This window comes from Aegilops tauschii, chromosome 7 (assembly GCF_002575655.3).
Source record: "Aegilops tauschii subsp. strangulata cultivar AL8/78 chromosome 7, Aet v6.0, whole genome shotgun sequence".
Classification (NCBI taxonomy): domain Eukaryota; kingdom Viridiplantae; phylum Streptophyta; class Magnoliopsida; order Poales; family Poaceae; genus Aegilops; species Aegilops tauschii.
The window spans coordinates 379,231,508-379,247,624 of record NC_053041.3 but is presented as its reverse complement, the minus strand read 5'-3'; positions in this window follow the sequence as shown (position 1 = coordinate 379,247,624).

Sequence of the window (16,117 nt, the reverse complement as noted above, 5' to 3'; positions counted from 1 at the left end):
GATTATAGTGAAGACAAACACCATTTTCACATCTTCCTGTCCCACTTACGTGTAAGTGCTATTATTCATGGTGATTATTTCCTATTTTCTGCTGGTTGAACACATCAATGTTTTACATTACATTATTGTAAGTAGGCGAGGGTCAATCTGGACAGTCATGACAAGCAAAGCTTGCTTTCGCTTTTCAAGGAAGCATTGCAGCAGTATCGGTGTTACCTGAGGAAATCACACTTTGATGGCAAGTCTATAAACGAATTCCGGTGAAGTCTCCTGTGATAAATTTAGAAGACATTGAATGGAAAAACCTTGTTATGCAGTGGTCTCGTTCCCAGGATGAGGTACTGTCTATGATATCACATGACAATTTGAACTTCTACTTTTCCGCATGTGCCTTATGGATCTCTTTTGTAGGAAATCTACTCGAAGAATTCCGGTTTGAAAAGGACGACATGATATCGCAAATATGCCGCCCGCTGCTTTGCTCTTGTTAGTACTTGTTGTCCTGTATCACTGTACTTGCATTCATACCTGGTGCATGATATGCTTATCAATTATTCACTCCAAATTATCTGATCTGTATGAATGGTTACATTAGTCTAGAATATATCCAATGCCAATGAAAAAGTTTAGCTCTGCATTGTTCTTCTAAGTACGTGTTGTCCTTTATCAGTGTACTTATATTGACAGCTAGTTGTTCATGTACCATCACTCTACAGATTATTTTCCTTTGCCCTCCATTTTCTACACATCAGATCTATATTTACTCTTACCATAAGGTTGGATAACACCGATGATACTGAATAAGTTTAGCTCTGCATTGCTCTTGGTTGTACCTTTTGCATGTATCGATGTACTTACATTTATAGCTACTTGGTTATGTAGCATGATATGTCTCCAACGTATCTATAATTTTTTATTGTTCCATGTTGTTTTATTATCAATCTTGGATGTTTTATAATCATTTTATAGTCATTTTATATCATTTTTTGGTACTAGCCTATTGACATAGTCCCAAGTGCCAGTTGCTGTTTTTTTCATGTTTTTTACATCGCAGGAAATCAATATCAAACGGAGTCCAAATGCCACGAAACTCCACGATGATTTTTATGGGCCAGAAGGAAGGCAATGGGCCCTGGTTGCACCTGGGGGGTGCCCCGAGGGGGGCACAACCCACCAGGGCGCGCCAGGAGGCCCAGGCGCGCCCTGGTGGGTTGTGCCCACCTCGGGTACCCCCCAGACCGCCTCTTTGCTCTATAAATATGACAATATTCCAGAAACCCTAGAAGAGGCATCGAAATATTCTTCCAGCCGCCGCAAAGTCCAGAACCACCAGATCCAATCTAGACACCATCACGGAGGGGTTCACCACTTCCATTGGTGCCTCTCCGATGATGCGTGAGTAGTTCCTTGTAGACCTTCAGGTCCGTAGTTAGTAGCTAGATGGCTTTCTCTCTCTCTCTCTCTCTCTCTCTCTCTCTCTCTATATATATATATATATATATATATATATCTCGCTGAATTATCAATACAATGGTCTCTTGGAGATCCATATGATGTAACTCTTTTGCGGTGTGTTTGTTCGGATCTGATGAACTTTGAGTTTATGATCAGTCATATCTTTTTATATCCATGAAAGTTATTTGAGTTTCTTTGATCTCTTATATGCATGATCTCTTATAGCCTCGTATTTCTTCTCCGATATTTGGGTTTTGTTTGGCCAACTTGATCTATTTATCTTGCAATGGGAAGAGGTGCCCGGTAGTGGGTTCGATCTTACGGTGCTCGATCCCAGTGACAGAAGGGAAAATGACACGTATGTATCATTGCTACTAAGGATAAAAAGATGGGATCTATAACTACCGGCATATAGATAAACGGATCTTGTCTACATCATGCCATCGTTCTTATTGCATTACTCCATTTTTTCATGAACTTAATACACTAGATGCATGCTGGATAGCGGTCGATGTGTGGAGTAATAGTAGTAGATGCAGGCAGGAGTCGGTCTACTAATCTTGGACGTGATGCCTATGTAATGATCATTGCCTGGATATCATCATAATTATTTGAAGTTCTATCAATTGCCCAGCAGTAATTTGTTTACCCACCGTTTGCTATTTTTCTCGAGAGAAGCCACTAGTGAAACCTACGGCCCCCGGGTCTTCTTTCTCATATATTTGCCTTGCTGTTTATTTTTCCTTTGCATTTTTATTCAGATCTATTAAACCAAAAATACAAAAATACTTTGCTGCACTTTATTTTATTTGCGATCTATTACTTCAAACTATTACAACTTTATCCCGTCATCTCGCCAATTTCTGGCGCCGTTACCCGAAAGGGATTGACAACCCTTTTAACACGTCGGGTTGCGAGGTCTTGTTATTTGTGTGCAGGTGTTGTTTACGTTGTGTTGCTTGGTTCTCCTACTGGTTCGATACCTTGGTTTCATAACTGAGGGAAATACTCTACCGTCGCTGTGTGATACGTCTCCAACGTATCTATAATTTATGAAGTCTTCATGCTATTATATTATCAATCTTAGATGTTTTATATACATTTATATGCTATTCTATATGATTTTTGGGACTAACCTATTAACCTAGAGCCCAGTGCCAGTTTCTGTTTTCTCCTTGTTTTAGAGTATCGCAGAAAAGGAAAACCAAACGGAGTCCAATTGACGTGCAACTTGACGGAGATCATTTTTGGACCAGAAGAAGCCCACGGAGTACCGGAAGTAGGCCAGAAGAGTCCCGGGCTGCCCACGAGGGTGGGGGCGCGCCCCCTGCCTCGTGGACAGCTCGGAAACCCCCCTGGCTGAAATCAATGCCGACACCACTCATATATACCCAAACTTCCAGAAAGAAACCTAGATCGGAAGTTCCACCGCCGCAAGCCTCTGTAGCCACGAGAAATCAATCTAGGCCCTCTCCGGCACCCTGCCGGAGGGGGCCATCATCACCGGTGGCCATGGAGGAGTATCCCGGAGAGGCCATCATCGCCATGAAGGCCAAGGACCAGAGGGAGAACCTTTCCCCATCCCAGGGGGAGGCCATGGAGGAGGAAGCACAAGGGGGAGAACCTCTCCTCCTCTCTCTTGGTGGCGCCGGAGTGCCATCGGGAGGGGAATCATCGCCACGGTGATCGTCTTCATCAACATCACCACCATCATCACCATCCTCATCTCTTTTACACGGTCCACTCTCCCACACCCCGCTGTAATCCCTACTTGAACATGGTGCTTTATGCCACATATTATGATCCAATGATGTGTTGCCATCCTATGACGTTTTGAGTAGATATCTTTTGTCTTTGGGTTGATTGATGATCTAGATTGGTATGAGTTGTATGTTTTACTTTGGTGTAGTCCTATGGTGCCCTCCGTGTCGCGCAAGCGTGAGGGATTCCCGTTGTAGGGTGTTGCAATACGTTCATGATTCGCTTATAGTGGGTTGGTGAGTGATTGAAACACAAACCCGAGTAAGTGGGGTTGTTGCGTATGGGAATAAAGAGGACTTGATGCTTTAATGCTATGGTTGGGTTTTACCTTAATGATCTTTAGTAGTTGCGGATGCTTGCTAGAGTTCCAATCATAAGTGCATATGATCCAAGTAGAGAAAGTATGTTAGCTTATGCCTCTCCCTCATATGAAACTGCAATAGTGACTACCGGTCTTGTTAATAATTGCCTAGGACAATTCCGCACACCGATCCACCATTATTCCACACTCGCTATTTATAATATTTAGTAATATATTCTAAATTTATGATAACAGCACCTACTTTCATATTTTAGCTCTCCGATATCATACAAAGTTATCCACTTCATACCCACAACGTAGTTTTATTTCTCGTTGCTAGTTGGAAGCAAACGTTTGGTGTACGTAGAGTCGTATCAGTGGCAGATAGGGCTTGAGAGAATATTGATCTTACCTTTAGCTCCTTGTGGGTTCGACACTCCATACTTATCACTTCCACTTTTGGAAATTGCTACGATGATTCCTTGCACTTGGGGATTATCAAGCTCTTTTCTGGCGCCGTTGCCGGGGAGCAATAGCGTGGGGTTGATATTCTCGTGTGTGCTTGTTTGCTTTCTTCACTAAGTAGATTTTGTTTTTCCTTTTTGTTTCTGTTTAGTTGTGGGTGAAACATACAAAAAAATTTAGAAGAATGAAAATACAAAAAAAAATTACTTGCCTTTCATGCCTAAAAAGTTTTTGAAAAAGAGAAGTGATTGGAAAGTTATGCATTGAAGAAGTGAGGGTCGACCTTGAGCACTTGTGTTCATGCTCACAGAAACAATGTAGAATTTTTCATGGAAGTTTCTCTTTAAATAATTATCCCCTTGTATATATCCATTGTATTATAAAAATAATGTGCCAAGCTTTGGTTTTAGGATGATTAGATTGCTTGTTTACTATGTGCAGAACAAAAACAGAAACTTTGGCTGTAGTGCGTGAATTTACGTTTTTTACTGGAAAGTCAAATGGGTCTGAAACTTTTTGCACATTACTTCTGTACAAATTGTTCAAATTTTCATATTTATTTCATAATTTTAGGAGTTACAGAAGTTTACCAAACTTCCAGATTACTACAGACTGTTCTGTTTTTAAGAGATTCTGTTTTGCGTGTGTTGTTTGCTTATTTCGATGAATCTATGGCTAGTATCGGGGGGTATGAACCATAGAGAAGTTGTAATACAGTAGGTTTAACACCAATATAAATAAAGAATGAGTTCATTACAGTACCTAAAGGTAGTGATTTGCTCTATTACACTAACGGATCTCGCAAGTTTTTGTTAAAGTTTTGTGTGGATGAAGTGTCCGAAGGTCGAGGAGCTTTCAATATGAGAAGAATAAAGAGAGGCAAGAGTTCAAGCTTGGGGATGCCCAAGGCACCCCAAGTAAATATTTCAAAGGATACTCAAGCATCTAAGCTTGGGGATGCCCCGGTTGGCATCCCATCTTTCTTCTTCAACAAATATCGGTATACCTCGGTTTTTGTTTTGTTCACATGATTTGTGTCCTTTGTGTTTTTGTTTTTCCTTTAAGAACCATAATAGCATGATATATCCCTTCATTTATTTATAGAATACTTCATGTGCTTCACTTAAATCTTTTAAGTATGATCTTACAGAATTGCTCTTTGTGCTTCACTTAAATCTTTTGAGTATGGTTTTATAGAATGCTTCATGTGCTTCACTTATACATTTTGAGCTTGGATATTGGTTAGTCTATATTAATTGTAGAATTCTCCATGAACTTCACTTATATATTTTGGAGTATGAATAATACTATCATTTAAAGTGGGTTTGGAAGAGTGTCAACTTTAGGAATTAGTGATCCCACTATTTTGGAGGGTGTTGAATCTTAGTGTGATATTTATAAAAGTGGATTTGGAAGAGTGTCCACTTTAGCTAGTAATGATTCCACTATTTAGGAAGAGGTTCCAATTGATTATGAGAACAATGTTCCTATTCTTGTTGCTACTGAAAATTGTTATGCGGGAGGAATACATGCTTGTAGGAGTTGCAATAATATCAAGTTTCCTCTCTATGCGCTTAAAGTTTTCAAGTTATACTTGTTTTGCCTTCCTATGCTAGTTGATTCTTGTTCCCATAAGTTGTGTGCTCACAAAATCCCTAGGCATAGGAAGTGGTTAGATTTAAATGTGCTAGTCATATTCTTCAAGATGCTCTCTTTGTGTTTCGATTCTTGTCTATTATGTGAGCATCATTGAAATCATCATGCCTAGCTAAAAGGCATTAAAGAAAAGCGCTTGTTGGGAGACAACCCAATATTTACCCTTACTGCTTTTGTGTGTTTACATGATTAAGCTACTGTAGTAATCATGTTTTATAGCTTTTGTTTCAATAAAGTGCCAAGTAAGACCTTTGGGAAGACTTGGGTGAAAGTTAATGTGATCTTGCTGTAAAAAACAGAAACTTTGCGCTCACGAGAATAGATGTCAGTTTTTACAGAAGAGTGATTTTGAGTTGATTCTTTTTGCAGAAGATTAATAGACAAATTCCTCACGTCCACCAATTATTTCATAATTTTTGGAGTAGCAGAAGTATGGTTTATGTTCAGATCATTACAGACTGTTCTGTTTCTGACATATTCTGTTTTCATTGCATAGTTTGTTTGTTTTCTAGTTTCTATGACTTATATTCCTCAATATAAATTTTAGAAATGATAGGGTACAGTAGTCATTGTGTGAGAACAATTATTAACCTTGTCTTTGACAGTACCAAAGTGAATGGTTTGCTCTTTATCATACTAACCTATCTCACGAAGTTACGTTAAGTTTTGTGTGATTGAAGTTTTCACGCTTTGGGTGAGATATCGATATGAGGAGAATAAGGAGTGGAAGACCCTAAGCTTGGGGATGCCCAAGGCACCCCAAGGTAATATTCAAGGAAGACTCAAGCGCCTAAGCTTGGGGATGCCCCGGAAGGCATCCCCTCTGTCGTCTTCACAACTATCGGTATATCTTACTCGGAGCTATATTTTTATTCGTCACATGATATGTGTTTTGCTTGGAGCGTATTTTCAATTTTACTTGCTGTTTGAATAAAATCATTGGATCTGAAATATTGAATTAAAAAAAGAATCCTCCCATGGCTAGTTAATTATTTGACTACTCAGTGTTCTTCACTCATATCTTTTGGAGTAGTTTGTCATTTACTCATGTGCTTCACGTATATCCTATGAGTAAACGGTTGGATAAATTGAATGTCATAAATCTGAATTTATATATGTTTCATATGCTTATAACATGGGGAGTAATGACTTCACACATAATAAGTATAGGTAGTAAACTTATTGAAAGTTAGCAAACGTAGAATTGGTCACTTGAACAATTCATGAAAGAATATTGAAGGAAGAGGGATTTCACATATAAATATATTATCTTGGACATCTTTTGTAATTGTGAGCACTCATTAAAATATGACATGCTAAAAGTTTGATGTTGGACAAGGAAGACAACGTAATGGGTTATGTTTTCTTATATCTGAAATAAAGTATATTGTCATGGATCGCCCAACACGTTGAGCTTGCCTTTCCCCCTCATGCTAGCCAAATTCTTTGCACTAAGTAGAGATACTACTTGTGCCTCCAAATACCCTTAAACCCGGTTTTTCCATAAGAGTCCACCATACCTACCTATGGATTGAGTAAGATCCTTCAAGTAAGTTGTCATCGGTGCAAACAATAAAAATTGCTCTCTAAATATGTATGATTGATTAGTGTGGAGGAAATAAGCTTTATACTATCTTGTGATGTGGAATAAATAAAAGCGACGGACTGCATAATAAAGGTCCATATCACAAGTGGCAATATAAAGTGACATTCTTTCGCATTAAGATTTTGTGCGTCCAACCCTGAAAGCGCATGGCAACCTCTGCTTCCCTCTGCGAAGGGCCTATCTTTTACTTTTATCTCTTACCCTTATGCAAGAGTCATGGTGATTTTCACCTTTCCTTTTTACATTTTATCCTTTGGCAAGCACATTGTGTTGGAAAGATTCTGATATATATATCCAATTGGATGTAAGGCATCATGAACTATTATTGTTGACATTACCCTTGAGGTAAAAGGTTGGGAGGCGAATCTATAAGCCCCTATCTTTCTCTGTGTCTGATTAAAACTTTGAACCCATAAATATCGCGTGAGTGTTAGCAATTGTGAAAGACTAAATGATAGTTGAGTATGTGGAGTTTGCTAAATCAAAGCTCTGACATAGACCCTTCCTGAAAATAAGATGAATTGCAATTGTTTGATGACTGAGAATATTGTTTGTTAGTTTTCAATAAAGTTTATGATCTATACTTTAACATGTGAATAGCTTGTTACTTTATCATGAGAAGTTTTATGAGATGAGCTACTGTTATGAAATATAATGATGCTAGAAAAGGTGGCTGAAATTATCATTGATCAAACTTGTGCACTTGCTAGCATTCACACTTCATAAATTATTTCTTTTATCATTTACCTACTCGAGGACGAGCAGGATTTAAGCTTGGGGATGTTGATACGTCTCCAACGTATCTATAATTTATGAAGTCTTCATGTATTATATTATCAATCTTAGATGTTTTATATACATTTATATGCTATTCTATATGATTTTTGGGACTAACCTATTAACCTAGATCCCAGTGCCAGTTTCTGTTTTCTCCTTGTTTTAGAGTATCGCAGAAAAGGAAAACCAAACGGAGTCCAATTGACGTGCAACTTGACGGAGATCATTTTTGGACCAGAAGAAGCCCACGGAGTACCGGAAGTAGGCCAGAAGAGTCCCGGGCTGCCCACGGGGGTGGGGGGCGCGCCCACCCTCCTGGGGCGCGCCCCCCTGCCTCGTGGACAGCCCGGAAACCCCCCTGACGTGAAATCAACGCCAACACCTCTCATATATACCCAAACTTCCAGAAAGAAACCTAGATCGGAAGTTCCGCCGCCGCAAGCCTCTGTAGCCACGAGAAATCAATCTAGGCCCTCTCCGGCACCCTGCCGGAGGGGGCCATCATCACCGGTGGCCATGAAGGAGTATCCCGGAGAGGCCATCATTGCCATGAAGGCCAAGGACCAGAGGGAGAACCTTTCCCCATCCCGGGGGGAGGCCATGGAGGAGGAAGCACAAGGGGGAGAACCTCTCCTCCTCTCTCTTGGTGGCGCCGGAGTGCCATCGGGAGGGGAATCATCGCCACGGTGATCGTCTTCATCAACATCACCATCATCATCACCATCCTCATCTCTTTTACGCGGTCCACTCTCCCGCACCCCGCTGTAATCCCTACTTGAACATGGTGCTTTATGCCACATATTATGATCCAATGATGTGTTGCCATCCTATGACGTTTTGAGTAGATATCTTTTGTCTTTGGGTTGATTGATGATCTAGATTGGTATGAGTTGTATGTTTTACTTTGGTGCTGTCCTATGGTGCCCTCCGTGTCGCGCAAGCGTGAGGGATTCCTGCTGTAGGGTGTTGCAATACGTTCATGATTCGCTTATAGTGGGTTGGTGAGTGACTGAAACACAAACCCGAGTAAGTGGGGTTGTTGCGTATGGGAATAAAGAGGACTTGATGCTTTAATGCTATGGTTGGGTTTTACCTTAATGATCTTTAGTAGTTGTGGATGCTTGTTAGAGTTCCAATCATAAGTGCATATGATCCAAGTAGAGAAAGTATGTTAGCTTATGCCTCTCCCTCATATGAAACTGCAATAGTGACTACCGGTCTTGTTAATAATTGCCTAGGACAATTCCGCACACCGATCCACCATTATTCCACACTCGTTATTTATAATATTTAGTAATATATTCTAACTTTATGATAACAGCACCTACTTTCATATTTTAGCTCTCCGATATCATACAAAGTTATCCACTTCATACCCACAACGTAGTTTTATTTCTCGTTGCTAGTTGGAAGCAAACGTTCGGTGTACGTAGAGTCGTATCAGTGGCAGATAGGGCTTGAGAGAATATTGATCTTACCTTTAGCTCCTTGTGGGTTCGACACTCCATACTTATCAGTTCCACCTTTGGAAATTGCTACGATGATTCCTTGCACTTGGGGATTATCACTGTGCTACATCATCCCTCCCTCTCCGGGGAAATACTGACATAGTTCCAGCTACCATCAAGGAGAATTTCTGATGTGGCCATCGGCACCAAGGTTAATATCTCACATAAAATAACGATCCAACCTACACCAGTTCAGGAGGAGTTGCTGTCAGAACCAACGGAGAAGGCCAAGGCAGAAGAATTTTTCTTTATTGGAAAAATATGGATGCCTATTCCACTATCAGATCCTAAGCCTGAAGAAATCAAGCCAACGTTTAGAACGCCAAGCAGGTGGACCACGGTTGGTTCGTTGCCAGTTCAGGTCACGTAAGGAGCATATAAATTTCTTTTTTTTATTCCTAGAATTATGAAGTCACCATCGAGAAGATGTTGAGATCTGAAGGCAAACAGATCGCACGAGTTGTTTCCTTTGTTTTCAGGTCAAATACTAGTTATTACGTGAGTTAGTTTTAGAAGGTTTGTTTTTCTCTCTCCCAATCATAGGAGGAGAAACGTTTTATCTTTTTCTATCTAGTAGATGGGATTCGTGTCGTCCAAGGAGTCTTGAGTACGTACGTGCCTGCGTGCACTATATGATGGTCGGGAGTCGGTCGTGTAGAGGGGATAGAAGGGAGTTAAGAAAAATACCAGAAAAGTACCATGTTTGGGTACGCCAAATACCTGCGTTTATTTGCTAATCTCTGAGAGATTTAGTTGCTGCTACGCACGCGGTTCGATCTGTTCGATTCCGTTCGTAAGTGTTATTCTTTGGTTTTCTTGCATAGCTTGATCCGAAGAACCGATCTGCTACTTCGTCGTCTACGCCGACTATTACGAGAATTTTTTGTCATGTTCGTCACTGTTTTTGCGTGTACCGTGAAAGATTGGGCCTACGAACGACTCGCCGTCTAGTCGCGTCTCACCAATTTCTGGCGCCGTTGCCGGGGAAGATCTTCAACATAACTAGGTTCCTAATCACAAATCTCATCTCCTTGCAATTTTCATTATTTGCCATTTGCCTCTTGTTTTCCTCTCCCCCACTTCACAAAAATTTGCCGTTTTATTCGCCTCTCTTTTTTCCATTCGTCGTTTTCTTGCCGGATCTGTTTTTGAGTGCAATCTTGTTGTGTGGTCATCATGACTCAAGAGAACACCAAGTTATGTGATTTCTCAAATACCAACAACAGGGGTAGATTTATAGATCTTCAATGGAAGTGGTGCATAGTAGTAGGTTCAATCTTGCGGTGTCCTCATCCAATGACAACAGGGGTAGCGAGGCACATATTTGTATTGTTGCTACTAAGGATAAATGATGAAACGATGGGTTTAATCATATTGCTTGGTTTTATTCTGTCTGCATTATGTCATATAAGAGTGATATAATAAAAACTTTCATGTAGATCACTAAATATGAAATGTATAATTTAATTATATTGATGTCGTAATATGAAAGGATATTAGTTCACAAGCATTGTTTAGTAGAAATATCGATATTAAAGCTTTTTATTAATTACTCATTTGAGTGTCGGTCATTGCATGACTGGGATATTGGAGCATTTTTATTCCTCGTTGAAATCTTTGTGCTGTTTGAGTCGGGGGCGCGATTGTTAACTCCTACCAACCTCTTCCTTTGGGGAATGCAAGTAGTACTTTACGTCGAGGGCTAATAAAACTTTCACAATAAGTATATGAGTTCTTTATGACGGATGTGAGTTCATGGACTAATACATCACTCCCACCTATCCACATATTGCTAGCCTCTTCGGTACCGTGCATTGTCCTTTCTCACCTCAAGAGTCGGTGCAAACTTCACCGGTGCATCCAAACCCCGTGATATGATACGCTCCATCACACATAAGTCTGTATATCCTTCCTCAAAACAGCTACCATACCTACCTATCATGGCATTTTCATAGCCATTCTGAGATATATTGCCATGCAACTTCCACCGTTCCTTCACATGACATGTGTGTTCATTATCATATTGCTTCGCATGATCATATAGAGCTGACATGATATTTATGGCAAAGCTACCGTTCATCATTGTTATACATGTTATGCTAGATCATTGCACATCTTGGTACACTGCCAGAGACATTCATATAGAGTCATATTGTTTCAGATTATCGAGTTATAAGTAAATAAAAGTGTGATGATCATCATTATTAGAGCATTGTCCCAGTGAGGTAAAGAATGATGGAAACTAATGACTCCTCCAAAGAATGCAGATGAAGTTCCTGACTTTAAATTAAAGAAAGAAAAAAAAGAGGCCAAAAAGAGCCCAACAAAAAATGAGAGAAAAAAGAGAAGGGGCAATGTTATTATCCTTTTACCACACTTGTGCTTCGTAGTGCCACCATGATCTTCATATAGAGACTCTCCTGATTTGTCACTTTCATATAATAGTGGGAATTTTTACATTATAGAACTTGGCTTGTATATTCCGATGACGGGCTTCCTCAAAATGCTCGAGGTCTTCTTGAGCAAGCAAATTGTGTGCACACCCACTTAGTTTTAGTACTGAGCTTTCATACACTTACAGCTCTAGTGCATCAGTTGCATGGCAATCCCTACACCTTGCATTGATATCAATTGAAAGGTCTCTCCGTTGCCTATCGACCCGCCGAGTTGATCCGAGACTTTCTCCACTTTTTTCTTCCCTTATAACCTACCACCATATTCTATTCCACCGTAGTGCTATGTCCATGACTCAAGCTCATGTATTGAGTGGAGTTGAAAATGCCAATTGCTTGACTTGACACCGGCGTGCTCATGATTTTTACTTATGTGAGGAAGACAAAATCAAGCCATGCTTACACAATTTAATGAGTAGGGATAACATTCGTTAATCATCGTATATTTTGAAAACGTAATGATTATGTTGTTGTATTCATGGATATTATTATGTTGATATCAATTACTTCATCATTTCTCAATATTTATACCGTAAAAAGATTACATGATAGACATGCTAGTTAGAATTCAACAACAAAAATTATGTTTTTATCATTTACCTACTCAAGGACGAGCGGGAATTAAGCTTGGGGATGTTGATACGTCTCCAACGTATCTATAATTTTTTTATTATTTCATGCTATTATATTACCAATCTTAGATACTTTATATGCAATTGTATATCATTTTTGGGGACTAACCTATTAACTCAGTGCCTAGTGTCAGTTGTTGTTTTCTGCTTGTTTTTTGGTTTTACAGAAAATCTATATCAAACGGAGTCCAAACGCGAAGAAACTATTTGACGATTTTTTCTGGACATAAAAGACCCTAGAAGTTTCAGGGGAGGATCAGAAGACCTACGAGGAGACGACAAGGCAATAGGGCACGACCTGGGGGGTAGGCATGCCCTAATGCCTTGTGGGCCCCTTGTGGCTCCGTCTGACCTAATTCCAGTGCTATAAATTCCCAAATATTGGAAAAACCCGAGAGAACCAACAGAAACAATTTTTTCGCCGCTGCAAGTCTCTGTTCTTCCGTGATCCCATCTGGAGGCCTTTTTGGTATTCTTTTGGAGGGGGAATCAATCACGGAGAGCCTCTACATCAACCTTGCTGCACAATCGATGATGTGTGAGTAGTTTACCACAAACCTACATGTCCATACTGATTAGCTAGATGACTCTCTCTCTCTCTCTCTCTGATCTTCAATACAATGTTTTTCTCGGAATTCTATTCGATGTAATCTTCTTTTGCGGTGTGTTTTTTGGGATCCGATGAATTGTGGATTTATGATAAGATTATTCATTGAAAGTAATTGAGTCTTTTTCTGAACTATATTATGTGTGATTGTTATATCTATGTAATGCTTTCTGATCTATGGGTTTTCTTTGGCCAAGTTGATTTATAGATCTTCAATGGAAGTGGTGCATAGTAGTAGGTTCAATTTTGCGGTGTCCTCACCCAATGACAATACGGGTAGTGAGGCACATATTCATATTGTTGCTACTAAGGATAAATGATGAAACGATGGGTTTAATCATATTGCTTGGTTTTATTCTGTGTGCATTATGTCATCATACTTCATGCTTACTCTATTTGTTATGAACTTAATACATAGAGAGGCGAGCATAGAAGCGCTCTCAAGTAATAGTAGTAGATGTGGGCAGTAGTAGATCTACTTGTCACGGACATAATGACTATGTACATGATCATGCCATGAATAATGTCATAACTATGTGTTTTTCTGTCAATTGCTAAACATTAATTTGTCTACCCACCGTATGATATCTTTATGAGAGAGATGCCTCTAGTGAAAACTATGGCCCCGGGGGCTATTTTAATCATATTGCTAAAACCAAAAATACCTTGCTGCAATTTTTATCTTTTATTTTACTTTCAATTTATCTATCACCTACTACCAGATTTGATCTTTGCAATTAACGAGTACAAGGGGATTGACAATCCTCTTGCCCGCGTTGGGTGCAAGTATTTGCTCTTGTGTGTGCAAGTACTGTCGACGAGTGTTTGCGTGGTTCTGCTATTGGTTCGATAACCTTGATTATTTACTGAAGAAAATAATATCTGCTACTATATTGCTTCACCCTTCATCTTCGAAGAAAATCTCATGAGTAGCACCCGCCTCGTCGGAATGATGGAGTCCCACACGGAACCGCCCAGAAACCCGGTGATCTGAGGGACGTGTCCTCCGGTGCGGGGGGGGGGGGGGGGGGGTTGAACGTCACGTGGTGCCGCTCCGGCTCTCTGCCCGAGGCCAAATCCGGCTATTTAAGCCGGCCGTCACCCCCCAATCCTAGCACATCCACCTCCTCCCTCTCCGCCTCGCCATCCCGAGCCCATCCACCTCCTCTCTCCCCCTCCTCCACTCATCCCACACTCTCCGGCTTCGCCATGGTCCAACAGAAGATAACCATGTACACTATGCTTACACAGGAGCGCCGGTACCAGATCGAGTAGGAGATCCATGTGAGGCGCGTCGCGAGCGCCACCCGCATCGCTGTCGGGCTGCCTCCGGACTCGCGGACGTGGACGAGGGGGAGCGGGTGGAGGAGGAGGAGGAGGGAAAGGAGCAGCAACCGGCTCCGATGGAGGTGGCGAAACCAGAGGAGGATGACGCAGGGTAGCCAGAGCAGGAGTTGGCGCCGGCTCCGGGCTTCAACATGGAGGACGCGGAGGCGGAGTTCGTCGTCGCCCAAGCGGGCGAGATGGTGGAGCAGCACGCAATCCTGGAGTCCATCCAGGATGAGGCCTATGTGGAGGCCAACCGGCAGTTCATCCGGTAGCAACGGACGGTGACCGACGCGCTCTTCGACGAGGTCGAAGCCGAGATGGATGCGGAGGCAGACGCGGAGGAGCCGAAAGAACCGGAGCTGCAGCTGTCGCTCATGTAATTGGAGTCGGGCATAGAGATAGTGGACGTCTCCAACGAGAACTAGGGTAGTTGATCTACGTAGTATGTGAATTTTATCATTTGCATGTTTTTTTATGGATTTAAGATTTTTAGTATGAAATGTCGGAATGCAGATGAGCAAGTTTAAGGACGGGTCGGTCACGCGTGAGGAATTGCCAGTGCGAGCGAAGCAAAACGGTTGGTCCCCTTGCAGTAGGATGCCATCTGCTTTGGGTTCTTTATTATCTCCTTCGAGGGATTTTTAGGATCGTTCAGGCTATATATATTTAGTCTATTTTGGCTTTTACTGTCTACTTTTCTTAGGGAGATGGTTAAGAACCTCAGAAGATAGAGGAGAGCCCCAGGCCCAGATTTCCGGAATACTTCTACGGGGAATGCTCATTGAATGAGCATTCTCCATATTATGCCTTGAAGAGGACTCGAACCTCCACGCTCTTCAGCACGAGATTTTGAGTCTCGCGTGTCTATCATTTCACCATCAAGGCATCTTGAAAGTGAATCGTATTCCATGAATATGATATCTATCAGGGCGTCCGAGGGCTACTGTGTGGCCCCCGGTGTGGCCGAAACGGGATGCAGGCCACGTATGACGCGGCGCAAGGAGAAAATCTGCACGGCACGCGTGGTATAATTCCCTTGGCGGGAATGGAATATTTGGAGAGCTACTCCTCTCTCGCCGGCCTAGCTATACATAGGAGACTGTTTGTGCATTCCAACTTAAACCTCTACCACATCCCATTATCACAGTGCTGCCATTCTTCCCGTTTCTGTCGTCTTTCCGACAAATACTTTTGCTGAGAACTGCCATTACTCGAAAAGTGCACTTAAAAATCGAAAAATGCATCACAAGTTTCATTAAATGATTGCAGTATAGAATGCGTGCCACACGCACACACCTTACCCACTAGCTAGTTTATTTTTTGCAGGGTATCCACTAGCTAGTTTGCTGTACCTTAGAAGTGTTTTTGCTAACTTAAAAAAAACTGAAGTCGAAATTGGACTAAATAAATTAAAATTGCCTTTGTTCACACAAGTAATCGTGTAGTACGTGCAAGGCACGTTTCAAGGATTAACCACAATATCCTCGCAAAAAAAGGATTAACCACAATAAATATTGACTCCATGAATAATTGTGCTTAATAAAATTAATGTCATTTCTAAATTATG